Source organism: Pseudophryne corroboree, unplaced genomic scaffold (assembly GCF_028390025.1).
Source record: "Pseudophryne corroboree isolate aPseCor3 unplaced genomic scaffold, aPseCor3.hap2 scaffold_924, whole genome shotgun sequence".
NCBI classification, from domain to species: domain Eukaryota; kingdom Metazoa; phylum Chordata; class Amphibia; order Anura; family Myobatrachidae; genus Pseudophryne; species Pseudophryne corroboree.
This window is the reverse complement of record NW_026970504.1, coordinates 71,028-96,758: the sequence shown is the minus strand read 5'-3', so window position 1 is coordinate 96,758 and position 25,731 is coordinate 71,028. Positions and strand designations below refer to the sequence as shown.

At 40.8% G+C, this 25,731-nt stretch overlaps 19 non-coding genes across 19 annotated transcripts; all 19 read left to right on the top strand.

Annotated features, from left to right (window-relative positions):
* Nucleotides 1-338: 338 nt before the first annotated feature.
* On the top strand, nucleotides 339-502 carry LOC135046289 (U1 spliceosomal RNA). The gene has a single exon (XR_010238608.1). It is a non-coding gene; the product is annotated as a U1 spliceosomal RNA (small nuclear RNA).
* Nucleotides 503-654: 152 nt separating this feature from the next.
* On the top strand, nucleotides 655-817 carry LOC135046308 (U1 spliceosomal RNA). Its single transcript, XR_010238627.1, has one exon. It is a non-coding gene; the product is annotated as a U1 spliceosomal RNA (small nuclear RNA).
* Nucleotides 818-1,488: 671 nt separating this feature from the next.
* Nucleotides 1,489-1,652, top strand: LOC135046287 (U1 spliceosomal RNA). The gene has a single exon (XR_010238606.1). It is a non-coding gene; the product is annotated as a U1 spliceosomal RNA (small nuclear RNA).
* Nucleotides 1,653-1,804: 152 nt separating this feature from the next.
* LOC135046300 (U1 spliceosomal RNA) lies at nucleotides 1,805-1,967 on the top strand. The gene has a single exon (XR_010238619.1). It is a non-coding gene; the product is annotated as a U1 spliceosomal RNA (small nuclear RNA).
* Nucleotides 1,968-2,638: 671 nt separating this feature from the next.
* On the top strand, nucleotides 2,639-2,802 carry LOC135046295 (U1 spliceosomal RNA). The gene has a single exon (XR_010238614.1). It is a non-coding gene; the product is annotated as a U1 spliceosomal RNA (small nuclear RNA).
* Nucleotides 2,803-2,954: 152 nt separating this feature from the next.
* Nucleotides 2,955-3,117, top strand: LOC135046306 (U1 spliceosomal RNA). The gene has a single exon (XR_010238625.1). It is a non-coding gene; the product is annotated as a U1 spliceosomal RNA (small nuclear RNA).
* Nucleotides 3,118-3,788: 671 nt separating this feature from the next.
* Nucleotides 3,789-3,952, top strand: LOC135046286 (U1 spliceosomal RNA). The gene has a single exon (XR_010238605.1). It is a non-coding gene; the product is annotated as a U1 spliceosomal RNA (small nuclear RNA).
* A 152-nt stretch (nucleotides 3,953-4,104) lies between these two features.
* On the top strand, nucleotides 4,105-4,267 carry LOC135046303 (U1 spliceosomal RNA). Its single transcript, XR_010238622.1, has one exon. It is a non-coding gene; the product is annotated as a U1 spliceosomal RNA (small nuclear RNA).
* A 673-nt stretch (nucleotides 4,268-4,940) lies between these two features.
* On the top strand, nucleotides 4,941-5,104 carry LOC135046316 (U1 spliceosomal RNA). Its single transcript, XR_010238633.1, has one exon. It is a non-coding gene; the product is annotated as a U1 spliceosomal RNA (small nuclear RNA).
* A 152-nt stretch (nucleotides 5,105-5,256) lies between these two features.
* LOC135046314 (U1 spliceosomal RNA) lies at nucleotides 5,257-5,419 on the top strand. Its single transcript, XR_010238631.1, has one exon. It is a non-coding gene; the product is annotated as a U1 spliceosomal RNA (small nuclear RNA).
* Nucleotides 5,420-6,090: 671 nt separating this feature from the next.
* LOC135046288 (U1 spliceosomal RNA) lies at nucleotides 6,091-6,254 on the top strand. Its single transcript, XR_010238607.1, has one exon. It is a non-coding gene; the product is annotated as a U1 spliceosomal RNA (small nuclear RNA).
* Nucleotides 6,255-6,406: 152 nt separating this feature from the next.
* Nucleotides 6,407-6,569, top strand: LOC135046313 (U1 spliceosomal RNA). Its single transcript, XR_010238630.1, has one exon. It is a non-coding gene; the product is annotated as a U1 spliceosomal RNA (small nuclear RNA).
* A 671-nt stretch (nucleotides 6,570-7,240) lies between these two features.
* LOC135046284 (U1 spliceosomal RNA) lies at nucleotides 7,241-7,404 on the top strand. The gene has a single exon (XR_010238603.1). It is a non-coding gene; the product is annotated as a U1 spliceosomal RNA (small nuclear RNA).
* Nucleotides 7,405-7,556: 152 nt separating this feature from the next.
* Nucleotides 7,557-7,719, top strand: LOC135046302 (U1 spliceosomal RNA). The gene has a single exon (XR_010238621.1). It is a non-coding gene; the product is annotated as a U1 spliceosomal RNA (small nuclear RNA).
* A 671-nt stretch (nucleotides 7,720-8,390) lies between these two features.
* LOC135046294 (U1 spliceosomal RNA) lies at nucleotides 8,391-8,554 on the top strand. The gene has a single exon (XR_010238613.1). It is a non-coding gene; the product is annotated as a U1 spliceosomal RNA (small nuclear RNA).
* Nucleotides 8,555-8,706: 152 nt separating this feature from the next.
* LOC135046305 (U1 spliceosomal RNA) lies at nucleotides 8,707-8,869 on the top strand. Its single transcript, XR_010238624.1, has one exon. It is a non-coding gene; the product is annotated as a U1 spliceosomal RNA (small nuclear RNA).
* A 671-nt stretch (nucleotides 8,870-9,540) lies between these two features.
* Nucleotides 9,541-9,704, top strand: LOC135046285 (U1 spliceosomal RNA). The gene has a single exon (XR_010238604.1). It is a non-coding gene; the product is annotated as a U1 spliceosomal RNA (small nuclear RNA).
* A 152-nt stretch (nucleotides 9,705-9,856) lies between these two features.
* LOC135046304 (U1 spliceosomal RNA) lies at nucleotides 9,857-10,019 on the top strand. The gene has a single exon (XR_010238623.1). It is a non-coding gene; the product is annotated as a U1 spliceosomal RNA (small nuclear RNA).
* A 370-nt stretch (nucleotides 10,020-10,389) lies between these two features.
* Nucleotides 10,390-10,463, top strand: TRNAN-AUU (transfer RNA asparagine (anticodon AUU)). Its single transcript has one exon. It is a non-coding gene; the product is annotated as a tRNA-Asn (tRNA).
* Nucleotides 10,464-25,731: the final 15,268 nt, after the last annotated feature.

Sequence of the window (25,731 nt, the reverse complement as noted above, 5' to 3'; positions counted from 1 at the left end):
AAGGACGCCATGCCCTGCACATCCCTTTTTTCTTTTCATATGCAGACGAGGGTTGAAGCCAACTTTGACCCACTGCTTGGATGACATCACCATATGCAAAACCATCTGCTGCAGGCCTTCCCCCAGGAATGCTTGCACTAGTTGTTGCATTTGGTTTGTTGTTTGGGGGTGCTTCAGTATTAGGCAGCCTTCTGCCCTCCCATGTTCATCTGAAAATATGTGTTCTCCCTGCAGTTGTTGTCCCCAGATGAGAGTTCCCTTGTGCTGCCTCAGTTGAATCTCCTTTACTTGACAGAGATGTGCCTGAGCAGCGGCCCTCCCCAGCCCTATCCCAAATCATACTTATTTTGCATAGGAGATACCATGGTCATGAAGATTGTTCTCCCAGGGTGAGGTTCATTCATTGCATTCTGGGTATGCTGACCCCTGTGATTTCCCCAAATGTGGGAAACTCAACTGCATTATTTGTGGTAGTGGGGGACTGTGTTTGTGCTTTCTTCTGGTCAACTCTGGTAAAAATCAGATTTCTTTGTCTCAGATCTTCCTCTAGCCTTGTTCCTCTTTCGAGAGTTCCCTTGTGCTGCCTCAGTTGGATCTCCTTCACTTGACAGGGGGGTACCCGAGCAGCGACCCTTCGCAGCTCTAGCCCAACTCCTACTTACCTGCCAGGTGAGATACTATGATCATGTAGGTGCTTCTCCCAGGGCAAGGCTCACCCATTGCACTCTGGGTGTGCTGCCCCTGTGATTTCCCCAAATGTGGGAAACTTGACTGCATAATTTGTGTTTCCCCTGGTCGGCTCTCGTATAATTCAGATCTCTTTGTCTCAGGTCTCTCTCCAGCCTAGTTTGCTGTCTGTTTCCACTTCTCTTTTCTTGAGCCGCTCCCTTCTATGCCCTTGCGCACTATCCTGACTTCTCCCGTCTGCTTACTTTGTGCCTTCCAACACACAATGCAAACTACAGGTAGTGCTGCAGGGCCCACACCCTTTTACTTGCCTCACAGAGCAGCTCTGGAGCTGTTACAGTGCCCAGCTGCTGCAAGAAATCAGCTTGAATGCTTCAGGGGCTGGGACATTGCCAACATGAGCCCCACACCGAAGGAGGGTGGGGGTGTTTAATGCGAACTAAGGGTCACCCAAGCGCCGCAAAAGGCCGCCATGCCCTGCACGCCCCTTTTCTCTTTTCATATGCAGACGAGGGTTGAAGCCAACTTTGACCCACTGCTTGGATGGCATTACCATATGCAAATCAATCTGCTGCAGGCCTTCCCCCAGGAATGCTTGCACTAGTTGTTGCATTTGGTTTGTTGTTTGGGGGTGCTTCAGTATTAGGCAGCCTTCTGCCCTCCCATGTTCATCTGAAAATATGTGTTCTCCCTGCAGTTGTTGTCCCCAGATGAGAGTTCCCTTGTGCTGCCTCAGTTGAATCTCCTTTACTTGACAGAGATGTGCCTGAGCAGCGGCCCTCCCCAGCCCTATCCCAAATCATACTTATTTTGCATAGGAGATACCATGGTCATGAAGATTGTTCTCCCAGGGTGAGGTTCATTCATTGCATTCTGGGTATGCTGACCCCTGTGATTTCCCCAAATGTGGGAAACTCGACTGCATTATTTGTGGTAGTGGGGGACTGTGTTTGTGCTTTCCTCTGCTCAGCTCTGGTAAAAGTCAGATTTCTTTGTCTCAGATCTTCCTCTAGCCTTGTTCTTCTTTCGAGAGTTCCCTTGTGCTGCCTCAGTTGGATCTCCTTCACTTGACAGGGGGGTGCCCGAGCAGCGACCCTCCCCAGCTCTAGCCCAACTCCTACTTACCTGCCAGGTGAGATACTATGATCAGGAAGGTGCTTCTCCCAGGGCAAGGCTCACCCATTGCACTCTGGGTGTGCCGCTCCTGCGATTTCCCCAAATGTGGGAAACTTGACTGCATAATTTGTGTTTCCTCTGGTCGGCTCTCGTATAATTCAGATCTCTTTGTCTCAGGTCTTTCTCCAGCCTAGTTTGCTGTCTGTTTCCACTTCTCTTTTCTTGAGCCGCTCCCTTCTATGCCCTTGCGCACTATCCTGACCTCTCCCGTCTGCTTACTTTGTGCCTTCCAACGCACAATGCATACTACAGGTAGTGCTGCAGGGCCCACACCCTTTTACATGCTTTACAGAACAGCTCTGGAGCTGTTACAGTGCCCAGCTGCTGCAAGAAATCATCTTGAATGCTTCAGGGGCTGGGGCATAGCCAACATGAGCCCCACACCGAAGGAGGGTGGAGATGTTTAATGTGAATTAGGGGTCATCCAAGCGCCACAAAAGGACGCCATGCCCTGCACATCCCTTTTTTCTTTTCATATGCAGACGAGGGTTGAAGCCAACTTTGACCCACTGCTTGGATGACATCACCATATGCAAATCCATCTGCTGTAGGCCTTCCCCCAGGAATGCTTGTACTAGTTGTTGCATTTGGTTTGTTGTTTGGGGGTGCTTCAGTATTAGGCAGCCTTCTGCCCTCCCATGTTCATCTGAAAATATGTGTTCTCCCAGCAGTTGTTGTCCCCAGATGAGAGTTCCCTTGTGCTGCCTCAGTTGAATCTCCTTTACTTGACAGAGATGTGCCTGAGCAGCGGCCCTCCCCAGCTCTATCCCAAATCATACTTATTTTGCATAGGAGATACCATGGTCATGAAGATTGTTCTCCCAGGGTGAGGTTCATTCATTGCATTCTGGGTATGCTGACTCCTATGATTTCCCCAAATGTGGGAAACTCGACTGCATTATTTGTGGTAGTGGGGGACTGTGTTTGTGCTTTCCTCTGGTCAGCTCTGGTAAAAGTCAGATTTATTTGTCTCAGATCTTCCTCTAGCCTTGTTCTTCTTTCGAGAGTTCCCTTGTGCTGCCTCAGTTGGATCTCCTTCACTTGACAGGGGGGTGCCCTAGCATCAACCCTCCCCAGCTCAAGCCCAACTCCTACTTACCTGCCAAGTGAGATACTATGATCATGAAGGTGCTTCTCCCAGGGCAAGGCTCACCCATTGCACTCTGGGTGTGCTGCTCCTGCGATTTCCCCAAATGTGGGAAACTTGACTGCATAATTTGTGTTTCCCCTGGTCAGCTCTCGTATAATTCAGATCTGTTTGTCTCAGGTCTCTCTCCAGCCTAGTTTGCTGTCTGTTTCAACTTCTCTTTTCTTGAGCCGCTCCCTTCTATGCCCTTGCGCATTATCTTGACTTCTCCCATCTGCTTACTTTGTGCCTTCCAATGCACAATGCGAACTACAGGTAGTGCTGCAGGGCCCACACCCTTTTACTTGCCTTACAGAGCAGCTCTGGAGCTATTACAGTGCCCAGCTGCTGCAAGTAATCAGCTTGAATGCTTCATGGGCTGGGGCATAGCCAACATGAGCCCCACACCGAAGTAGGGTGGAGGTGTTTAATGCGAACTAGGGGTCATCCAAGCGCCGCAAAAGGCCGCCATGCCCTGCACGTCCCTTTTCTCTTTTCATATGCAGACGAGGGTTGAAGCCAACTTTGACCCACTGCTTGGATGACATCACCATGTGCAAATCCATCTGCTGCAGGCCTTCCCCCAGGAATGCTTGTACTAGTTGTTGCATTTGGTTTGTTGTTTGGGGGTGCTTCAGTATTAGGCAGCCTTCTGCCCTCCCATGTTCATCTGAAAATATGTGTTCTCCCTGCAGTTGTTGTCCCCAGATGAGAGTTCCCTTGTGCTGCCTCAGTTGAATCTCCTTTACTTGACAGAGATGTGCCTGAGCAGCGGCCCTCACCAGCCCTATCCCAAATCATACTTATTTTGCATAGGAGATACCATGGTCATGAAGATTGTTCTCCCAGGGTGAGGTTCATTCATTGCATTCTGGGTATGCTGACCCCTGTGATTTCCCCAAATGTGGGAAACTCGACTGCATTATTTGTGGTAGTGGGGGACTGTGTTTGTGCTTTCCTCTGGTCAGCTCTGGTAAAAGTCAGATTTCTTTGTCTCAGATCTTCCTCTAGCCTTGTTCCTCTTTCAAGAGTTCCCTTGTGCTGCCTCAGTTGGATCTCCTTCACTTGACAGGGGGGTGCCCGAGCAGCGACCCTCCCCAGCTCTAGTCCAACTCCTACTTACCTGCCAGGTGAGATACTATGATCATGAAGGTGCTACTCCCAGGGCAAGGCTCACCCATTGCACTCTGGGTGTGCTGCTCCTGCAATTTCCCCAAATGTGGGACACTTGACTGCATAATTTGTGTTTCCCCTGGTCGGCTCTCGTATAATTCAGATCTCTTTGTCTCAGGTCTCTCTCCAGTATAGTTTGCTGTCTGTTTCCACTTCTCTTTTCTTGAGCCGCTCCCTTCTATGCCCTTGCGCACTATCCTGACTTCTCCCGTCTGCTTACTTTGTGCCTTCCAATGCACAATGCAAACTACAGGTAGTGCTGCAGGGCCCACACCCTTTTACTTGCCTTACAGAGCAGCTCTGGAGCTGTTACAGTGCCCAGCTGCTGCAAGAAATCAGCTTGAATGCTTCAGGGGCTGGGGCATAGCCAACATGAGCCCCACACCGAAGGAGGGTGGAGGTGTTTAATGCGAACTAGAGGTCATCCAAGCGCCGCAAAAGGCCGCCATGCCCTGCACGCCCCTTTTCTCTTTTTTGATATGCAGACGAGGGTTGAAGCCAACTTTGACCCACTGCTTGGATGGCATTACCATATGCAAATCAATCTGCTGCAGGCCTTCCCCCAGGAATGCTTGCACTAGTTGTTGCATTTGGTTTGTTGTTTGGGGGTGCTTCAGTATTAGGCAGCCTTCTGCCCTCCCATGTTCATCTGAAAATATGTGTTCTCCCTGCAGTTGTTGTCCCCAGATGAGAGTTCCCTTGTGCTGCCTCAGTTGAATCTCCTTTACTTGACAGAGATGTGCCTGAGCAGCGGCCCTCCCCAGCCCTATCCCAAATCATACTTATTTTGCATAGGAGATACCATGGTCATGAAGATTGTTCTCCCAGGGTGAGGTTCATTCATTGCATTCTGGGTATGCTGACCCCTGTGATTTCCCCAAATGTGGGAAACTCAACTGCATTATTTGTGGTAGTGGGGGACTGTGTTTGTGCTTTCCTCTGGTCAGCTCTGGTAAAAGTCAGATTTCTTTGTCTCAGATCTTCCTCTAGCCTTGTTCTTCTTTCGAGAGTTCCCTTGTGCTGCCTCAGTTGGATCTCCTTCACTTGACAGGGGGGTGCACGAGCAGCGACCCTCCCCAGCTCTAGCCCAACTCCTATTTACCTGCCAGGTGAGATACTATGATCAGGAAGGTGCTTCTCCCAGGGCAAGGCTCACCCATTGCACTCTGGGTGTGCTGCTCCTGCGATTTCCCCAAATGTGGGACACTTGACGGCATAATTTGTGTTTCCTCTGGTCGGCTCTCATATAATTCAGATCTCTTTGTCTCAGGTCTTTCTCCAGCCTAGTTTGCTGTCTGTTTCCACTTCTCTTTTCTTGAGCCGCTCCCTTCTATGCCCTTGCGCACTATCCTGACCTCTCCCGTCTGCTTACTTTGTGCCTTCCAACGCACAATGCATACTACAGGTAGTGCTGCAGGGCCCACACCCTTTTACATGTTTTACAGAGCAGCTCTGGAGCTGTTACAGTGCCCAGCTGCTGCAAGAAATCATCTTGAATGCTTCAGGGGCTGGGGCATAGCCAACATGAGCCCCACACCGAAGGAGGGTGGAGATGTTTAATGCGAATTAGGGGTCACCCAAGCGCCACAAAAGGACGCCATGCCCTGCACATCCCTTTTTTCTTTTCATATGCAGACGAGGGTTGAAGCCAACTTTGACCCACTGCTTGGATGACATCACCATATGCAAAACCATCTGCTGCAGGCCTTCCCCCAGGAATGCTTGCACTAGTTGTTGCATTTGGTTTGTTGTTTGGGGGTGCTTCAGTATTAGGCAGCCTTCTGCCCTCCCATGTTCATCTGAAAATATGTGTTCTCCCTGCAGTTGTTGTCCCCAGATGAGAGTTCCCTTGTGCTGCCTCAGTTGAATCTCCTTTACTTGACAGAGATGTGCCTGAGCAGCGGCCCTCCCCAGCCCTATCCCAAATCATACTTATTTTGCATAGGAGATACCATGGTCATGAAGATTGTTCTCCCAGGGTGAGGTTCATTCATTGCATTCTGGGTATGCTGACCCCTGTGATTTCCCCAAATGTGGGAAACTCAACTGCATTATTTGTGGTAGTGGGGGACTGTGTTTGTGCTTTCTTCTGGTCAACTCTGGTAAAAATCAGATTTCTTTGTCTCAGATCTTCCTCTAGCCTTGTTCCTCTTTCGAGAGTTCCCTTGTGCTGCCTCAGTTGGATCTCCTTCACTTGACAGGGGGGTACCCGAGCAGCGACCCTTCGCAGCTCTAGCCCAACTCCTACTTACCTGCCAGGTGAGATACTATGATCATGTAGGTGCTTCTCCCAGGGCAAGGCTCACCCATTGCACTCTGGGTGTGCTGCCCCTGTGATTTCCCCAAATGTGGGAAACTTGACTGCATAGTTTGTGTTTCCCCTGGTCGGCTCTCGTATAATTCAGATCTCTTTGTCTCAGGTCTCTCTCCAGCCTAGTTTGCTGTCTGTTTCCACTTCTCTTTTCTTGAGCCGCTCCCTTCTATGCCCTTGCGCACTATCCTGACTTCTCCCGTCTGCTTACTTTGTGCCTTCCAACACACAATGCAAACTACAGGTAGTGCTGCAGGGCCCACACCCTTTTACTTGCCTCACAGAGCAGCTCTGGAGCTGTTACAGTGCCCAGCTGCTGCAAGAAATCAGCTTGAATGCTTCAGGGGCTGGGGCATTGCCAACATGAGCCCCACACCGAAGGAGGGTGGGGGTGTTTAATGCGAACTAAGGGTCACCCAAGCGCCGCAAAAGGCCGCCATGCCCTGCACGCCCCTTTTCTCTTTTCATATGCAGACGAGGGTTGAAGCCAACTTTGACCCACTGCTTGGATGGCATTACCATATGCAAATCAATCTGCTGCAGGCCTTCCCCCAGGAATGCTTGCACTAGTTGTTGCATTTGGTTTGTTGTTTGGGGGTGCTTCAGTATTAGGCAGCCTTCTGCCCTCCCATGTTCATCTGAAAATATGTGTTCTCCCTGCAGTTGTTGTCCCCAGATGAGAGTTCCCTTGTGCTGCCTCAGTTGAATCTCCTTTACTTGACAGAGATGTGCCTGAGCAGCGGCCCTCCCCAGCCCTATCCCAAATCATACTTATTTTGCATAGGAGATACTATGGTCATGAAGATTGTTCTCCCAGGGTGAGGTTCATTCATTGCATTCTGGGTATGCTGACCCCTGTGATTTCCCCAAATGTGGGAAACTCGACTGCATTATTTGTGGTAGTGGGGGACTGTGTTTGTGCTTTCCTCTGCTCAGCTCTGGTAAAAGTCAGATTTCTTTGTCTCAGATCTTCCTCTAGCCTTGTTCTTCTTTCGAGAGTTCCCTTGTGCTGCCTCAGTTGGATCTCCTTCACTTGACAGGGGGGTGCCCGAGCAGCGACCCTCCCCAGCTCTAGCCCAACTCCTATTTACCTGCCAGGTGAGATACTATGATCAGGAAGGTGCTTCTCCCAGGGCAAGGCTCACCCATTGCACTCTGGGTGTGCCGCTCCTGCGATTTCCCCAAATGTGGGAAACTTGACTGCATAATTTGTGTTTCCTCTGGTCGGCTCTCGTATAATTCAGATCTCTTTGTCTCAGGTCTTTCTCCAGCCTAGTTTGCTGTCTGTTTCCACTTCTCTTTTCTTGAGCCGCTCCCTTCTATGCCCTTGCGCACTATCCTGACCTCTCCCGTCTGCTTACTTTGTGCCTTCCAACGCACAATGCATACTACAGGTAGTGCTGCAGGGCCCACACCCTTTTACATGCTTTACAGAACAGCTCTGGAGCTGTTACAGTGCCCAGCTGCTGCAAGAAATCATCTTGAATGCTTCAGGGGCTGGGGCATAGCCAACATGAGCCCCACACCGAAGGAGGGTGGAGATGTTTAATGTGAATTAGGGGTCATCCAAGCGCCACAAAAGGACGCCATGCCCTGCACATCCCTTTTTTCTTTTCATATGCAGACGAGGGTTGAAGCCAACTTTGACCCACTGCTTGGATGACATCACCATATGCAAATCCATCTGCTGTAGGCCTTCCCCCAGGAATGCTTGTACTAGTTGTTGCATTTGGTTTGTTGTTTGGGGGTGCTTCAGTATTAGGCAGCCTTCTGCCCTCCCATGTTCATCTGAAAATATGTGTTCTCCCAGCAGTTGTTGTCCCCAGATGAGAGTTCCCTTGTGCTGCCTCAGTTGAATCTCCTTTACTTGACAGATATGTGCCTGAGCAGCGGCCCTCCCCAGCTCTATCCCAAATCATACTTATTTTGCATAGGAGATACCATGGTCATGAAGATTGTTCTCCCAGGGTGAGGTTCATTCATTGCATTCTGGGTATGCTGACTCCTATGATTTCCCCAAATGTGGGAAACTCGACTGCATTATTTGTGGTAGTGGGGGACTGTGTTTGTGCTTTCCTCTGGTCAGCTCTGGTAAAAGTCAGATTTATTTGTCTCAGATCTTCCTCTAGCCTTGTTCTTCTTTCGAGAGTTCCCTTGTGCTGCCTCAGTTGGATCTCCTTCACTTGACAGGGGGGTGCCCTAGCATCAACCCTCCCCAGCTCAAGCCCAACTCCTACTTACCTGCCAAGTGAGATACTATGATCATGAAGGTGCTTCTCCCAGGGCAAGGCTCACCCATTGCACTCTGGGTGTGCTGCTCCTGCGATTTCCCCAAATGTGGGAAACTTGACTGCATAATTTGTGTTTCCCCTGGTCAGCTCTCGTATAATTCAGATCTGTTTGTCTCAGGTCTCTCTCCAGCCTAGTTTGCTGTCTGTTTAAACTTCTCTTTTCTTGAGCCGCTCCCTTCTATGCCCTTGCGCATTATCTTGACTTCTCCCATCTGCTTACTTTGTGCCTTCCAATGCACAATGCGAACTACAGGTAGTGCTGCAGGGCCCACACCCTTTTACTTGCCTTACAGAGCAGCTCTGGAGCTATTACAGTGCCCAGCTGCTGCAAGTAATCAGCTTGAATGCTTCATGGGCTGGGGCATAGCCAACATGAGCCCCACACCGAAGTAGGGTGGAGGTGTTTAATGCGAACTAGGGGTCATCCAAGCGCCGCAAAAGGCCGCCATGCCCTGCACGCCCCTTTTCTCTTTTCATATGCAGACGAGGGTTGAAGCCAACTTTGACCCACTGCTTGGATGACATCACCATATGCAAATCCATCTGCTGCAGGCCTTCCCCCAGGAATGCTTGTACTAGTTGTTGCATTTGGTTTGTTGTTTGGGGGTGCTTCAGTATTAGGCAGCCTTCTGCCCTCCCATGTTCATCTGAAAATATGTGTTCTCCCTGCAGTTGTTGTCCCCAGATGAGAGTTCCCTTGTGCTGCCTCAGTTGAATCTCCTTTACTTGACAGAGATGTGCCTGAGCAGCGGCCCTCCCCAGCCCTATCCCAAATCATACTTATTTTGCATAGGAGATACCATGGTCATGAAGATTGTTCTCCCAGGGTGAGGTTCATTCATTGCATTCTGGGTATGCTGACCCCTGTGATTTCCCCAAATGTGGGAAACTCGACTGCATTATTTGTGGTAGTGGGGGACTGTGTTTGTGCTTTCCTCTGGTCAGCTCTGGTAAAAGCCAGATTTCTGTGTCTCAGATCTTCCTCTAGCCTTGTTCTTCTTTCGAGAGTTCTCTTGTGCTGCCTCAGTTGGATCTCCTTCACTTGACAGGGGGGTGCCCGAGCAGCGACCCTCCTCAGCTCTTGCCCAACTCCTACTTACCTGCCAGGTGAGATACTATGATCATGAAGGTGCTTCTCCCAGGGCAAGGCTCACCCATTGCACTCTGTGTGTGCTGCTCCAGCGATTTCCCCAAATGTGGGAAACTCGACTGCATAATTTGTGTTTCCCCTGGTCGGCTCTCGTATAATTCAGATCTCTTTGTCTCAGGTCTCTCTCCAGCCTAGTTTGCTGTCTGTTTCCACTTCTCTTTTCTTGAGCCGCTCCTTTCTATGCCCTTGCGCACTATCCTGACTTCTCCCGTCTGCTTACTTTGTGCCTTCCAACGCACAATGCGAACTACAGGTAGTGCTGCAGGGCCCACACCCTTTTAGTTGCCTTACAGAGCAGCTCTGGAGCTGTTACAGTGCCCAGCTGCTGCAAGAAATCAGCTTGAATGTTCTTCGTTGATTGATGGAAGAAACATCTTACAAAAACTCTCCAGATTATTGACTTTTTAAAGTTTTTCTAGGAAACGTTCTAGATGAATGCTTATTAGCCTTTGTCAGTATGAACTTTTTGCAAAGTGTCTCTGTGGCGCAATCGGTTAGTGTGTTTGGCTATTAACCAAAAGGTTGGTGGTTCAATCCCACCCAGGGATGTAATTGACCTTGTGATCAGATTTTGGTGATATTTAAGTAGACAAGTCAAAATTTCAAACCCCCGGTTATGGTGTGGGTACCTGGCCTTCCCTGATGTAATCAGAGTTAGATTTGATTCAGTGATTTTATAAAAACAGCTAGGAAGCACAATTTAGCAGTAGGTTGCAGAGAAAAAAAATATGCTGGCTGAAAAATCCAATTGAGTGATTTAACAGCTCTTCATTTTCTGGCTTTATTTTTATGCTAACAAATTTGTTCTCTGAAAAGTGTCCACAAAGCCAAGTCTCTGATTAACACCTTTGTAAGGATGGTTTTTCACCTATTACTAAATTAAACTTGCTTCATTGGAAAGGCAGCAAGATGCATCCTCATTTCAATGTCTACTGAAATTATACAGGTTGACACCAGGAAACATTAACGCCACTGCATCCTTGCTGCTTTCTCATGTGGAAGTCTGTTTAATGTGAAAACAAGGTGATATCTAATTAGCACACAGGTAAGGAATTAAGAAAATCTTTATTTAAGGGTGAAGATGTTTCTCACAAAATCGTTGCCCCAATGCATCATTGAAATTCAAGCTGGAAAGATGATTTTAATATATCACTTGTACATTTTGTATTGCTCTTCTGGTGACAATGTAGTTTGTTTTTGTCAATTACCATTTTAATAATAGGGTAAAGAAAATTAAGTGGATTTTTGAAAGAAAACAATACTGTCAATATACTATTAAAACAAATTAAAATGGTAAAAGTTATTGTACTTTAAGTAAAAATAAAAGAGCAAAAATATCAATCCCAGTTTTGGATTACTTTAATTAACAAAAAAAAATGCATATAGCAAAGGATAGTTTCAATCTGCCTACCTCTGGGTTATGGGCCCAGCATGCTTCCATTGCAGTACTCTGCTGCACATGTAAGTGCAAGAGATCCTGAAGCACTCACTCATCATGGGAAAGTACCAATGTGTTTCTTCGTTGGTTGATGGAAGAAACATCTTACAAAAACTCTCCAGATTATTGACTTTTTAAAGTTTTTCTAGGAAACGTTCTAGATTAATGCTTATTAGCCTTTGTCAGTATGTACTTTTGCAAAGTGTCTCTGTGGTGCAATTGGTTAGTGTGTAAGGCTGTTAACCAAAAGGTTGGTGGTTCAATCCCACCCAGGAATGTAATTGACCTTGTGATCAGATTTTGGTGATATTTAAGTAGACAAGTCAAAATTTCAAACCCCCTCTTATTGTGTAGGGTACCTTGCCTTCTCTGATGTAATCAGAGTTAGATTTGATTCAGTGATTTTATAAAAAAACAGCTAGGAAGCACAATTTAGCAGTGGGTTGCAGATAAAAAAAATATGCTGGCAAAAAAATACAATTGAGTGATTAAACAGCTCTTCATTTTCTGGTTTATTTTTATGCTAACAAATTTGTTCTCTGAAAAGTGTCCACAAAGCCAAGTCTCTGATTAACACCTTTGTAGGGATGGTTTTTCACCTATTACTAAATTAAACTTGCTTCATTGGAAAGGCAGCAAGATGCATCCTCATTTCAATGTCTACTGAAATAATACAGGTTGACACCAGGAAACATTAACGCCACTGCATCCTTGCTGCTTTCTCATGTGGAAGTCTGTTTAATGTGAAAACAAGGTGATATCTAATTAGCACACAGGTAAGGAATTAAGAAAATCTTTATTTAAGGGTGAAGATGTTTCTCACAAAATCGTTGCCCCAATGCATCATTGAAATTCAAGCTGGAAAGATGATTTTAATATATCACTTGTACATTTTGTATTGCTCTTCTGGTGACAATGTAGTTTGTTTTTGTCAATTACCATTTTAATAATAGGGTAAAGAAAATAAAGTGGATTTTTGAAAGAAAACAATACTGTCAATATACTATTAAAACAAATTAAAATGGTAAAAGTTATTGTACTTTAAGTAAAAATAAAAGAGCAAAAATATCAATCCCAGTTTTGGATTAGTTTAATTAACAAAAAAAATGCATATAGCAAAGGATAGTTTCAATCTGCCTATCTCTGGGTTATGGGCCCAGCATGCTTCCATTGCAGTACTCTGCTGCACATGTAAGTGCAAGAGATCCTGAAGCACTTACTCATCATGGGAAAGTACCAATGTGTTTCTTCATTGGTTGATGGAAGAAACATCTTACAAAAACTCTCCAGATTATTGACTTTTTAAAGTTTTTCTAGGAAACGTTCTTGATGAATGCTTATTAGCCTTTGTCAGTATGTACTTTTTCTCTGTGGTGCAATTGGTTAGTGTGTAAGGCTATTAACCAAAAGGTTGGTGGTTCAATCCCACCCAGGAACGTAATTGACCTTGTGATCAGATTTTGGTGATATTTAAGTAGACAAGTCAAAATTTCAAACCCCCTCTTATTGTGTAGGGTACCTGGCCTTCTCTGATGTAATCAGAGTTAGATTTGATTCAGTGATTTTATAAAAAACAGCTAAGAAGCACAATTTAGCAGTGGGTTGCAGAGAAAAAAAATATGCTGGCAAAAAAAAATCCAATTGAATGATTAAACAGCTCTTCATTTTCTGGCTTTATTTTTATGCTAACAAATTTGTTCTCTGAAAAGTGTCCACAAAGCCAAGTCTCTGATTAACACCTGTGTAGGGATGGTTTTTCACCTATTACTAAATTAAATTTGCTTCATTGGAAAGGCAGCAAGATGCATCCTCATTTCAATGTCTACTGAAATAATACAAGTTGACACCAGGAAACATTAACGCCACTGCATCCTTGCTGCTTTCTCATGTGGAAGTCTGTTTAATGCGAAAACAAGGTGATATCTAATTAGCACACAGGTAAGGAATTAAGAAAATCTTTATTTAAGGGTGAAGATGTTTCTCACAAAATCGTTGCCCCAATGCATCATTGAAATTCAAGCTGGAAAGATGATTTTAATATATCACTTGTACATTTTGTATTGCTCTTCTGGTGACAATGTAGTTTGTTTTTGTCAATTACCATTTTAATAATAGGGTAAAGAAAATTAAGTGGATTTTTGAAAGAAAACAATACTGTCAATATACTATTAAAACAAATTAAAATGGTAAAAGTTATTGTACTTTAAGTAAAAATAAAAGAGCCAAAATATCAATCCCAGTTTTGGATTACTTTAATAAAAAAAAAAAAGCATACAGCAGAGGATAGTTTCAATCTGCCTACCTCTGGGTTATGAGCCCAGCATGCTTCCATTGCTGTACTCTGCTGCACATGTAAGTGCAAGAGATCCTGAAGCACTCACTCATCATGGGAAAGTACCAATGTGTTTCTTCGTTGGTTGATGGTAGAAACATCTTACAAAAACTCTCCAGATTATTGACTTTTTAAAGTTTTTCTAGGAAACGTTTTAGATGAATGCTTATTAGCCTTTGTCAGTATGCTCTTTCGCAAAGTGTCTCTGTGGCGCAATCAGTTAGTGTGTACGGCTATTAACTAAAAGGTTGGTGGTTCAATCCCACCCAGGGATGTAATTGATCTTGTTATCAGATTTTGGTGATCTTTAAGTAGACAAGTCAAAATTTCAAACCCCCTCTTATGGTGTAGGGTACCTGGCCTTCTCTGATGTAATCAGAGTTAGATTTGATTCATTGATTTTATAAAAACAGCTAGGAAGCACAATTTAGCAGTGGTTTGCAGAGAAAAAAAATATGCTGGCAGAAAAATCCAATTGAGTGATTAAACAGCTCTTCATTTTCTGGCTTTATTTTTATGCTAACAAATTTGTTCTCTGAAAAGTGTCCACAAAGCAAAGTCTCTGATTAACACCTTTGTAAGGATGGTTTTTCACCTATTACTAAATTAAACTTGCTTCATTGGAAAGGCAGCAAGATGCATCCTCATTTCAATGTCTACTGAAATAATACAAGTTGACACCAGGAAACATTAACGCCACTGCATCCTTGCTGCTTTCTCATGTGGAAGTCTGTTTAATGCGAAAACAAGGTGATATCTAATTATCACACAGGTAAGGAATTAAGAAAATCTTTATTTAAGGGTGAAGATGTTTCTCACAAAATCGTTGCCCCAATGCATCATTGAAATTCAAGCTGGAAAGATGATTTTAATATATCACTTGTACATTTTGTATTGCTCTTCTGGTGACAATGTAGTTTGTTTTTGTCAATTACCATTTTAATAATAGGGTAAAGAAAATTAAGTGGATTTTTGAAAGAAAACAATACTGTCAATATACTATTAAAACAAATTAAAATGGTAAAAGTTATTGTACTTTAAGTAAAAATAAAAGAGCCAAAATATCAATCCCAGTTTTGGATTACTTTAATTAACAAAAAAAAAGCATATAGCAAAGGATAGTTTCAATCTGCCTACCTCTGGGTTATGGGCCCAGCATGCTTCCATTGCTGTACTCTGCTGCACATGTAAGTGCAAGAGATCCTGAAGCACTCACTCATCATGGGAAAGTACCAATGTGTTTCTTCGTTGGTTGATGGAAGAAACATCTTACAAAAACTCTCCAGATTATTGACTTTTTAAAGTTTTTCTAGGAAACGTTCTAGATGAATGCTTATTAGCCTTTGTCAGTATTTACTTCTGCAAAGTGTCTCTGTGGCGCAATCAGTTAGTGTGTACAGCTACTAACCAAAAGGTTGGTGGTTCAATCACACCCAGGGACGTAATTGACCTTGTGATCAGATTTTGGTGATCTTTAAGTAGACAAGTCAAAATTTCAAACCCCCTGTTATGGTGTAGGGTACCTGGCCTTCTCTGATGTAATCAGAGTTAGATTTGATTCAGTGATTTTATTAAAACAGCTAGGAAGCACAATTTAGCAGTGGGTTGCAGAGAAAAAGAAATATGCTGGCAAAAAAATCAAATTGAGTGATTAAACAGCTCTTCATTTTCTGGCTTTATTTTTATGCTAACAAATTTGTTCTCTGAAAAGTGTCCACAAAGCCAAGTCTCTGATTAACACCTTTGTAGGGATGGTTTTTCACCTATTACTAAATTAAACTTGCTTCATTGGAAAGGCAGCAAGATGCATCCTCATTTCAATGTCTACTGAAATAATACAGGTTGACACCAGGAAACATTAACGCCACTGCATCCTTGCTGCTTTCTCATGTGGAAGTCTGTTTAATGTGAAAACAAGGTGATATCTAATTAGCACACAGGTAAGGAATTAAGAAAATCTTTAAGGGTGAAGATGTTTCTCACAAAATCGTTGCCCCAATGCATCATTGAAATTCAAGCTGGAAAGATGATTTTAATATATCACTTGTACATTTTGTATTGCTCTTCTGGTGACAATGTAGTTTGTTTTTGTCAATTACCATTTTAATAATAGGGTAAAGAAAATTAAGTGGATTTTTGAAAGAAAACAATACTGTCAATATACTATTAAAACAAATTAAAATGGTAAAAGTTATTGTACTTTAAGTAAAAATAAAAGAGCAAAAATATCAATCCCAGTTTTGGATTACTTTAATTAACAAAAAAAAATGCATATAGCAAAGGATAGTTTCAATCTGCCTACCTCTGGGTTATGGGCCCAGCATGCTTCCATTGCAGTACTCTGCTGCACATGTAAGTGCAAGAGATCCTGAAGCACTCACTCATAATGGGAAAGTACCAATGTGTTTCTTCGTTGGTTGATGGAAGAAACATCTTACAAAAACTCTCCAGATTATTGACTTTTTAAAGTTTTTCTAGGAAACGTTCTAGATGAATGCTTATTAGCCTTTGTCAGTATGTACTTTTGCAAAGTGTCTCTGTGGTGCAATTGGTTAGTGTGTAAGACTATTAACCAAAAGGTTGGTGGTTCAATCCCACCCAGGAATGTAATTGACCTTGTGATCAGATTTTGGTGATATTTAAGTAGACAAGTCAAAATTTCAAACCCCCTCTTATTGTGTAGGGTACCTGGCCTTCTCTGATGTAATCAGAGTTAGATTTGATTCAGTGATTTTATAAAAAAAACAGCTAGGAAGCACAATTTAGCAGTGGGTTGCAGATAAAAAAAATATGCTGGCAAAAAAATACAATTGAGTGATTAAACAGCTCTTCATTTTCTGGCTTTATTTTTATGCTAACAAATTTGTTCTCTGAAATGTGTCCACAAAGCCAAGTCTCTGATTAACACCTTTGTAGGGATGGTTTTTCACCTATTACTAAATTAAACTTGCTTCATTGGAAAGGCAACAAGATGCATCCTCATTTCAATGTCTACTGAAATAATACAGGTTGACACCAGGAAACATTAACGCCACTGCATCCTTGCTGCTTTCTCATGTGGAAGTCTGTTTAATGTGAAAACAAGGTGATATCTAATTAGCACACAGGTAAGGAATTAAGAAAATCTTTATTTAAGGGTGAAGATGTTTCTCACAAAATCGTTGCCCCAATGCATCATTGAAATTCAAGCTGGAAAGATGATTTTAATATATCACTTGTACATTTTGTATTGCTCTTCTGGTGACAATGTAGTTTGTTTTTGTCAATTACCATTTTAATAATAGGGTAAAGAAAATTAAGTGGATTTTTGAAAGAAAACAATACTGTCAATATACTATCAAAACAAATTAAAATGGTAAAAGTTATTGTACTTTAAGTAAAAATAAAAGAGCCAAAATATCAATCCCAGTTTTGGATTACTTTAATTAACAAAAAAAAAAATGCATATAGCAAAGGATAGTTTCAATCTGCCTACCTCTGGGTTATGGGCCCAGCATGCTTCCATTGCAGTACTCTGCTGCACATGTAAGTGCAAGAGATCCTGAAGCACTCACTCATCATGGGAAAGTACCAATGTGTTTCTTTGTTGGTTGATGGAAGAAACATCTTACAAAAACTCTCCAGATTATTGACTTTTTAAAGTTTTTCTAGGAAACGTTCTAGATGAATGCTTATTAGCCTTTGTCAGTATGTACTTTTGCAAAGTGTCTCTGTGGCGCAATTGGTTAGTGTGTAAGGCTATTAACCAAAAGATTGGTGGTTCAATCCCACCCAGGGACGTAATTGACCTTGTGATCAGATTTTGGTGATATTTAAGTAGACAAGTCAAAATTTCAAACCCCCTCTTATTGTGTAGGGTACCCGGCCTTCTCTGATGTTATCAGAGTTAGATTTGATTCAGTGATTTTATTAAAAAACAGCTAGGAAGCACAATTTAGCAGTGGGTTGCAGAGAAAAAAAATATGCTGGCAAAAAAATCCAATTGAGTGATTAAACAGCTCTTCATTTTCTGGTTTATTTTTATGCTAACAAATTTGTTCTCTGAAAAGTGTCCACAAAGCCAAGTCTCTGATTAACACCTTTGTAGGGATGGTTTTTCACCTATTACTAAATTAAACTTGCTTCATTGGAAAGGCAGCAAGATGCATCCTCATTTCAATGTCTACTGAAATAATACAGGTTGACACCAGGAAACATTAACGCCACTGCATCCTTGCTGCTTTCTCATGTGGAAGTCTGTTTAATGTGAAAACAAGGTGATATCTAATTAGCACACAGGTAAGGAATTAAGAAAATCTTTATTTAAGGGTGAAGATGTTTCTCACAAAATCGTTGCCCCAATGCATCATTGAAATTCAAGCTGGAAAGATGATTTTAATATATCACTTGTACATTTTGTATTGCTCTTCTGGTGACAATGTAGTTTGTTTTTGTCAATTACCATTTTAATAATAGGGTAAAGAAAATTAAGTGGATTTTTGAAAGAAAACAATACTGTCAATATACTATTAAAACAAATTAAAATGGTAAAAGTTATTGTACTTTAAGTAAAAATAAAAGAGCAAAAATATCAATCCCAGTTTTGGATTACTTTAATTAACAAAAAAAATGCATATAGCAAAGGATAGTTTCAATCTGCCTATCTCTGGGTTATGGGCCCAGCATGCTTCCATTGCAGTACTCTGCTGCACATGTAAGTGCAAGAGATCCTGAAGCACTCACTCATCATGGGAAAGTACCAATGTGTTTCTTCATTGGTTGATGGAAGAAACATCTTACAAAAACTCTCCAGATTATTGACTTTTTAAAGTTTTTCTAGGAAACGTTCTTGATGAATGCTTATTAGCCTTTGTCAGTATGTACTTTTTGCAAAGTGTCTCTGTGGTGCAATTGGTTAGTGTGTAAGGCTATTAACCAAAAGGTTGGTGGTTCAATCCCACCCAGGAACGTAATTGACCTTGTGATCAGATTTTGGTGATATTTAAGTAGACAAGTCAAAATTTCAAACCCCCTCTTATTGTGTAGGGTACCTGGCCTTCTCTGATGTAATCAGAGTTAGATTTGATTCAGTGATTTTATAAAAAAACAGCTAGGAAGCACAATTTAGCAGTGGGTTGCAGAGAAAAAAAATATGCTGGCAAAAAAAAATCCAATTGAGTGATTAAACAGCTCTTCATTTTCTGGCTTTATTTTTATGCTAACAAATTTGTTCTCTGAAAAGTGTCCACAAAGCCAAGTCTCTGATTAACACCTTTGTAGGGATGGTTTTTCACCTATTACTAAATTAAACTTGCTTCATTGGAAAGGCAGCAAGATGCATCCTCATTTCAATGTCTACTGAAATAATACAAGTTGACACCAGGAAACATTAACGCCACTGCATCCTTGCTGCTTTCTCATGTGGAAGTCTGTTTAATGCGAAAACAAGGTGATAACTAATTAGCACACAGGTAAGGAATTAAGAAAATCTTTATTTAAGGGTGAAGATGTTTCTCACAAAATCGTTGCCCCAATGCATCATTGAAATTCAAGCTGGAAAGATGATTTTAATATATCACTTGTACATTTTGTATTGCTCTTCTGGTGACAATGTAGTTTGTTTTTGTCAATTACCATTTTAATAATAGGGTAAAGAAAATTAAGTGGATTTTTGAAAGAAAACAATACTGTCAATATACTATTAAAACAAATTAAAATGGTAAAAGTTATTGTACTTTAAGTAAAAATAAAAGAGCCAAAATATCAATCCCAGTTTTGGATTACTTTAATTAAAAAAAAAAAGCATACAGCAGAGGATAGTTTCAATCTGCCTACCTCTGGGTTATGAGCCCAGCATGCTTCCATTGCTGTACTCTGCTGCACATGTAAGTGCAAGAGATCCTGAAGCACTCACTCATCATGGGAAAGTACCAATGTGTTTCTTCGTTGGTTGATGGAAGAAACATCTTACAAAAACTCTCCAGATTATTGACTTTTTAAAGTTTTTCTAGGAAACGTTTTAGATGAATGCTTATTAGCCTTTGTCAGTATGCCTTTTCGCAAAGTGTCTCTGTGGCGCAATCAGTTAGTGTGTACGGCTATTAACTAAAAGGTTGGTGGTTCAATCCCACCCAGGGATGTAATTGATCTTGTTATCAGATTTTGGTGATCTTTAAGTAGACAAGTCAAAATTTCAAACCCCTTCTTATGGTGTAGGGTACCTAGCCTTCTCTGATGTAATCAGAGTTAGATTTGATTCATTGATTTTATAAAAACAGCTAGGAAGCACAATTTAGCAGTGGTTTGCAGAGAAAAAAAATATGCTGGCAGAAAAATCCAATTGAGTGATTAAACAGCTCTTCATTTTCTGGCTTTATTTTTATGCTAACAAATTTGTTCTCTGAAAAGTGTCCACAAAGCCAAGTCTCTGATTAACACCTTTGTAAGGATGGTTTTTCACCTATTACTAAATTAAACTTGCTTCATTGGAAAGGCAGCAAGATGCATCCTCATTTCAATGTCTACTGAAATAATACAAGTTGACACCAGGAAACATTAACGCCACTGCATCCTTGCTGCTTTCTCATGTGGAAGTCTGTTTAATGCGAAAACAAGGTGATAACTAATTAGCACACAGGTAAGGAATTAAGAAAATCTTTATTTAAGGGTGAAGATGTTTCTCACAAAATCGTTGCCCCAATGCATCATTGAAATTCAAGCTGGAAAGATGATTTTAATATATCACTTGTACATTTTGTATTGCTCTTCTGGTGACAATGTAGTTTGTTTTTGTCAATTACCATTTTAATAATAGGGTAAAGAAAATTAAGTGGATTTTTGAAAGAAAACAATACTGTCAATATACTATTAAAACAAATTAAAATGGTAAAAGTTATTGTACTTTAAGTAAAAATAAAAGAGCCAAAATATCAATCCCAGTTTTGGATTACTTTAATTAAAAAAAAAAAGCATACAGCAGAGGATAGTTTCAATCTGCCTACCTCTGGGTTATGAGCCCAGCATGCTTCCATTGCTGTACTCTGCTGCACATGTAAGTGCAAGAGATCCTGAAGCACTCACTCATCATGGGAAAGTACCAATGTGTTTCTTCGTTGGTTGATGGAAGAAACATCTTACAAAAACTCTCCAGATTATTGACTTTTTAAAGTTTTTCTAGGAAACGTTTTAGATGAATGCTTATTAGCCTTTGTCAGTATGCCTTTTCGCAAAGTGTCTCTGTGGCGCAATCAGTTAGTGTGTACGGCTATTAACTAAAAGGTTGGTGGTTCAATCCCACCCAGGGATGTAATTGATCTTGTTATCAGATTTTGGTGATCTTTAAGTAGACAAGTCAAAATTTCAAACCCCTTCTTATGGTGTAGGGTACCTAGCCTTCTCTGATGTAATCAGAGTTAGATTTGATTCATTGATTTTATAAAAACAGCTAGGAAGCACAATTTAGCAGTGGTTTGCAGAGAAAAAAAATATGCTGGCAGAAAAATCCAATTGAGTGATTAAACAGCTCTTCATTTTCTGGCTTTATTTTTATGCTAACAAATTTGTTCTCTGAAAAGTGTCCACAAAGCCAAGTCTCTGATTAACACCTTTGTAAGGATGGTTTTTCACCTATTACTAAATTAAACTTGCTTCATTGGAAAGGCAGCAAGATGCATCCTCATTTCAATGTCTACTGAAATAATACAAGTTGACACCAGGAAACATTAACGCCACTGCATCCTTGCTGCTTTCTCATGTGGAAGTCTGTTTAATGCGAAAACAAGGTGATATCTAATTATCACACAGGTAAGGAATTAAGAAAATCTTTATTTAAGGGTGAAGATGTTTCTCACAAAATCGTTGCCCCAATGCATCATTGAAATTCAAGCTGGAAAGATGATTTTAATATATCACTTGTACATTTTGTATTGCTCTTCTGGTGACAATGTAGTTTGTTTTTGTCAATTACCATTTTAATAATAGGGTAAAGAAAATTAAGTGGATTTTTGAAAGAAAACAATACTGTCAATATACTATTAAAACAAATTAAAATGGTAAAAGTTATTGTACTTTAAGTAAAAATAAAAGAGCCAAAATATCAATCCCAGTTTTGGATTACTTTAATTAACAAAAAAAAAGCATATAGCAAAGGATAGTTTCAATCTGCCTACCTCTGGGTTATGGGCCCAGCATGCTTCCATTGCTGTACTCTGCTGCACATGTAAGTGCAAGAGATCCTGAAGCACTCACTCATCATGGGAAAGTACCAATGTGTTTCTTCGTTGGTTGATGGAAGAAACATCTTACAAAAACTCTCCAGATTATTGACTTTTTAAAGTTTTTCTAGGAAACGTTTTAGATGAATGCTTATTAGCCCTTGTCAGTATATACTTTTGCAATGTGTCTCTGTGGCGCAATCAGTTAGTGTGTACGGCTATTAACCAAAAGGTTGGTGGTTCAATCCCACCCAGTGACGTAATTGACCTTGTTATCAGATTTTGGTGATCTTTAAGTAGACAAGTCAAATTTCATACCCCCTGTTATTGTGTAGGGTACCTGGCCTTCTCTGATGTAATCAGAGTTAGATTTGATTCAATGATTTTATAAAAACATCTAGGAAGCACAATTTAGCAGTGGGTTGCAGAGAAAAAGAAATATGCTGGCAAAAAAATCAAATTGCGTGATTAAACAGCTCTTCATTTTCTGGCTTTATTTTTATGCTAACAAATTTGTTCTCTGAAAAGTGTCCACAAAGCCAAGTCTCTGATTAACACCTTTGTAGGGATGGTTTTTCACCTATTACTAAATTAAACTTGCTTCATTGGAAAGGCAGCAAGATGCATCCTCATTTCAATGTCTACTGAAATAATACAGGTTGAAACCAGGAAACATTAACGCCACTGCATCCTTGCTGCTTTCTCATGTGGAAGTCTGTTTAATGTGAAAACAAGGTGATATCTAATTAGCACACAGGTAAGGAATTACGAAAATCTTTATTTAAGGGTGAAGATGTTTCTCACAAAATTGTTGCCCCAATGCATCATTGAAATTCAAGCTGGAAAGATGATTTTAATATATCACTTGTACATTTTGTATTGCTCTTCTGGTGACAATGTAGTTTTTTTTGTCAATTACCATTTTAATAATAGGGTAAAGAAAATTAAGTGGATTTTTGAAAGAAAACTATACTGTCAATATACTATTAAAACAAATTAAAATGGTAAAAGTTATTGTACTTTAAGTAAAAATAAAAGAGCCAAAATATCAATCCCAGTTTTGGATTACTTTAATTAAAAAAAAAAAGCATACAGCAGAGGATAGTTTCAATCTGCCTACCTCTGGGTTATGAGCCCAGCATGCTTCCATTGCTGTACTCTGCTGCACATGTAAGTGCAAGAGATCCTGAAGCACTCACTCATCATGGGAAAGTACCAATGTGTTTATTCGTTGGTTGATGGAAGAAACATCTTACAAAAACTCTCCAGATTATTTATTTTTTAATGTTTTTCTAGGAAACGTTCTAGATGTATGCTTATTAGCCTTTGTCAGTATGTACTTTTTGCAAAGTGTCTCTGTGGCGCGATCGGTTAGTGTGTTCGATTATTAACCAAAAGGTTGGTGGTTCAATCCCACCCAGGGACGTAATTGACCTTGTGATCAGATTTTGGTGATATTTAAGTAGACAAGTCAAAATTTCAAACCCCCTCTTATTGTGTAGGCTACCTGGCCTTCTCTGATGTAATCAGAGTTAGATTTGATTCAGTGATTTTATAAAAAACAGCTAGGAAGCACAATTTAGCAGTGGGTTACAGAGAAAAAAAATATGCTGGCAGAAAAATCCAATTGAGTGATTAAACAGCTCTTCATTTTCTGGCTTTATTTTTATGCTAACAAATTTGTTCTCTGAAAAGTGTCCACAAAGCCAAGTCTCTGATTAACACCTTTGTAAGGATGGTTTTTCACCTATTACTAAATTAAACTTGCTTCATTGGAAAGGCAGCAAGATGCATCCTCATTTCAATGTCTACTGAAATAATACAGGTTGACACCAGGAAACATTAACGCCACTGCATCCTTGCTGCTTTCTCATGTGGAAGTCTGTTTAATGTGAAAACAAGGTGATATCTAATTAGCACACAGGTAAGGAATTAAGAAAATCTTTATTTAAGGGTGAAGATGTTTCTCACAAAATCGTTGCCCCAATGCATCATTGAAATTCAAGCTGGAAAGATGATTTTAATATATCACTTGTACATTTTGTATTGCTCTTCTGGTGACAATGTAGTTTGTTTTTGTCAATTACCATTTTAATAATAGGGTAAAGAAAATTAAGTGGATTTTTGAAAGAAAACAATACTGTCAATATACTATTAAAACAAATTAAAATGGTAAAAGTTATTGTACTTTAAGTAAAAATAAAAGAGCCAAAATATCAATCCCAGTTTTGGATTACTTTAATTAACAAAAAAAAAGCATATAGCAAAGGATAGTTTCAATCTGCCTACCTCTGGGTTATGGGCCCAGCATGCTTCCATTGCTGTACTCTGCTGCACATGTAAGTGCAAGAGATCCTGAAGCACTCACTCATCATGGGAAAGTACCAATGTGTTTCTTCGTTGGTTGATGGAAGAAACATCTTACAAAAACTCTCCAGATTATTGACTTTTTAAAGTTTTTCTAGGAAACGTTTTAGATGAATGCTTATTAGCCCTTGTCAGTATATACTTTTGCAATGTGTCTCTGTGGCGCAATTAGTTAGTGTGTACGGCTATTAACCAAAAGGTTGGTGGTTCAATCCCACCCAGGTACGTAATTGACCTTGTTATCAGATTTTGGTGATCTTTAAGTAGACAAGTCAAAATTTCAAACCCCCTGTTATGGTGTAGGGTACCTGGCCTTCTCTGATGTAATCAGAGTTAGATTTGATTCAGTGATTTTATAAAAACAGCTAGGAAGCACAATTTAGCAGTGGGTTGCAGAGAAAAAGAAATATGCTGGCAGAAAAATCCAATTGAGTGATTAAACAGCTCTTCATTTTCTGGCTTTATTTTTATGCTAACAAATTTGTTCTCTGAAAAGTGTCCACAAAGCAAAGTCTCTGATTAACACCTTTGTAGGGATGGTTTTTCACCTATTACTAAATTAAACTTGCTTCATTGGAAAGGCAGCAAGATGCATCCTCATTTCAATGTCTACTGAAATAATACAGGTTGACACCAGGAAACATTAACGCCACTGCATCCTTGCTGCTTTCTCATGTGGAAGTCTGTTTAATGCGAAAACAAGGTGATATCTAATTAGCACACAGGTAAGGAATTAAGAAAATCTTTATTTAAGGGTGAAGATGTTTCTCACAAAATCGTTGCCCCAATGCATCATTGAAATTCAAGCTGGAAAGATGATTTTAATATATCACTTGTACATTTTGTATTGCTCTTCTGGTGACAATGTAGTTTGTTTTTGTCAATTACCATTTTAATAATAGGGTAAAGAAAATTAAGTGGATTTTTGAAAGAAAACAATACTGTCAATATACTATTAAAACAAATTAAAATGGTAAAAGTTATTGTACTTTAAGTAAAAATAAAAGAGCCAAAATATCAATCCCAGTTTTGGATTACTTTAATTAACAAAAAAAAAAGCATATAGCAAAGGATAGTTTCAATCTGCCTACCTCTGGGTTATGGGCCCAGCATGCTTCCATTGCTGTACTCTGCTGCACATGTAAGTGCAAGAGATCCTGAAGCACTCACTCATCATGGGAAAGTACCAATGTGTTTCTTCGTTGGTTGATAGAAGAAACATCTTACAAAAACTCTCCAGATTATTGACTTTTTTTAAGTTTTTCTAGGAAACGTTTTAGATGAATGCTTATTAGCATTTGTCAGTATGTACTTTTGCAAAGTGTCTCTGTGGCGCAATCAGTTAGTGTATACGGCTATTAACCAAAAGGTTGGTGGTTCAATCCCACCCAGGGAAGTAATTGACCTTGTTATCAGATTTTGGTGATCTTTAAGTAGACAAGTCAAATTTCATACCCCCTGTTATTGTGTAGGGTACCTGGCCTTATC